Source organism: Ctenocephalides felis, unplaced genomic scaffold (assembly GCF_003426905.1).
Source record: "Ctenocephalides felis isolate EL2017-DRISC unplaced genomic scaffold, ASM342690v1 CF-g0.4_SCAFFOLD_01886, whole genome shotgun sequence".
In the NCBI taxonomy this organism is placed as follows: domain Eukaryota; kingdom Metazoa; phylum Arthropoda; class Insecta; order Siphonaptera; family Pulicidae; genus Ctenocephalides; species Ctenocephalides felis.
The window spans coordinates 108,451,564-108,454,071 of record NW_020538040.1 but is presented as its reverse complement, the minus strand read 5'-3'; the positions used below and the strand labels follow the sequence as shown (position 1 = coordinate 108,454,071).

Below are 2,508 nucleotides of genomic sequence, written 5' to 3'. Positions count from 1 at the left end.
CTGGGTCTGCGGACCGCAAATTTCATGTACGGACCGCCGTTTCGACGGTTGTTAAAGGTCTAGCCTCTGTGTAAGCGCAGAATATATAAAATATCAAGTCGCGATGTAAACTGTTCGTTATGTTCAGGGAATATCGTACGACTCAGATATATATATGTAAGAAAATTCGTTGTTTAGAAATATTCATCGAACTTTTCTATACAAAGTGTGGTCTCTCGGGTGACGCCGAGGGACATTTACGCACTATGCTATTATATATATAGCACCCTGGTTGATCCTGCCAGTAGTATATGCTTGTCTCAAAGATTAAGCCATGCATGTCTCAGTGCAAGCCACATTAAGGTGAAACCGCGAATGGCTCATTACATCAGTTATGGTTCCTTAGATCGTACCCACATTACTTGGATAACTGTGGTAATTCTAGAGCTAATACATGCAAATAGAGTTCCGACCAGAGATGGAAGGAATGCTTTTATTAGATCAAAACCAATCGGTGGCGGGCTTGCCTTGCTCACCGTTTGACTTGGTGACTCTGAATAACTTTGTGCCGATCGCACGGTCTAGTACCGGCGACGCATCTTTCAAATGTCTGCCTTATCAACTGTCGATGGTAGTTTCTGCGACTACCATGGTTGTTACGGGTAACGGGGAATCAGGGTTCGATTCCGGAGAGGGAGCCTGAGAAACGGCTACCACATCCAAGGAAGGCAGCAGGCGCGCAAATTACTCACTCCCGGCACGGGGAGGTAGTGACGAAAAATAACGATACGGGACTCATCCGAGGCCCCGTAATCGGAATGAGTACACTTTAAATCCTTTAACGAGGATCTATTAGAGGGCCAGTCTGGTGCCAGCAGCCGCGGTAATTCCAGCTCTAATAGCGTATATTAAAGTTGTTGCGGTTAAAAAGCTCGTAGTTGAATCTGTGTCCCACACTGTCGGTTCACCGCTCGCGGTGTTCAACAGGCATGTCTGTGGGACGTCCTACCGGTGGGCTTAGCCCGTAAAAAGGCGGCCCAACTCAAAATCCTACCAAGGTGCTCTTCACCGAGTGTCGAGGTGGGCCGGTACGTTTACTTTGAACAAATTAGAGTGCTTAAAGCAGGCTCATTCGCCTGAATATTGTGTGCATGGAATAATGGAATAGGACCTCGGTTCTATTTTGTTGGTTTTCGGAATTCCGAGGTAATGATTAATAGGGACAACTGGGTGCATTCGTATTGCGACGTTAGAGGTGAAATTCTTGGATCGTCGCAAGACGGACAGAAGCGAAAGCATTTGCCAAATGTGTTTTCATCAATCAAGAACGAAAGTTAGAGGTTCGAAGGCGATCAGATACCGCCCTAGTTCTAACCATAAACGATGCCAGCTAGCGATCCGCCGAAGTTCCTCCGATGACTCGGCGGGCAGCTGCCGGGAAACCAAAGCTTTTGGATTCCGGGGGAAGTATGGTTGCAAAGCTGAAACTTAAAGGAATTGACGGAAGGGCACTACAAGGAGTGGAGCCTGCGGCTTAATTTGACTCAACACGGGAAACCTCACCAGGTCCAGACACCGGAAGGATTGACAGATTGAGAGCTCTTTCTTGATTCGGTGGGTGGTGGTGCATGGCCGTTCTTAGTTGGTGGAGTGATTTGTCTGGTTAATTCTGATAACGAACGAGACTCTAGCCTGCTAAATAGACGTACTTTCTGGTATCGCAAAGACCCTCCGCTTCGGCTTCGGTCGTTGTTGGTTGTGGTTCTCACTACCGGCGTACAAATATATCTTCTTAGAGGGACAGGCGGCATTTAGTCGCACGAAATTGAGCAATAACAGGTCTGTGATGCCCTTAGATGTTCTGGGCCGCACGCGCGCTACACTGAAGAGATCAGCAGGTTTTCCTTGGCCGAAAGGTCCGGGTAATCCGTTGAAGCCTCTTCGTGCTAGGGATTGGGGCTTGCAATTCTTCCCCATGAACGAGGAATTCCTAGTAAGCGCGAGTCATAAGCTTGCGTTGATTATGTCCCTGCCCTTTGTACACACCGCCCGTCGCTACTACCGATTGAATTATTTAGTGAGGTCTTCGGACCGGTGCGCGGCAGCGTTTCGACATTGCCGATGTTGCTGGGAAGATAACCGAACTTGATTATTTAGAGGAAGTAAAAGTCGTAACAAGGTTTCCGTAGGTGAACCTGCGGAAGGATCATTAACGTGCATTTACTATTAAGTGAATGAAGCGTGTGCTATATGTCGCAATATAATGTTGCAGACTAAATGTTGTGCGCTCCCATGGTATAATATACTGTGGGCAAAAGCTTCTGGCAATGATCATTCGTTTCATTAACGTTTGACCGGAGCTAGTCGCAAAATATTGCGCAGTGTGCAAAAGCAGCGTGACGCAGTTTACAACCGCTTAGCGCTCTTATGCATTGTGTGAGAGCACTGCCATGTATATCTGCTCGGTATCGCCAGATGCCTGAGCGAATGACGAAGTTCGTTGTGAAAACGGCGTTCTTTTTGAATATT

At 47.3% G+C, this 2,508-nt stretch overlaps 1 non-coding gene across 1 annotated transcript; it reads left to right on the top strand.

The window, feature by feature from the left end:
• Positions 1-264: 264 nt before the first annotated feature.
• Positions 265-2,191, top strand: LOC113378912. The gene has a single exon (XR_003367259.1). It is a non-coding gene; the product is annotated as a small subunit ribosomal RNA (ribosomal RNA).
• The last annotated feature ends 317 nt before the right edge of the window (positions 2,192-2,508 follow it).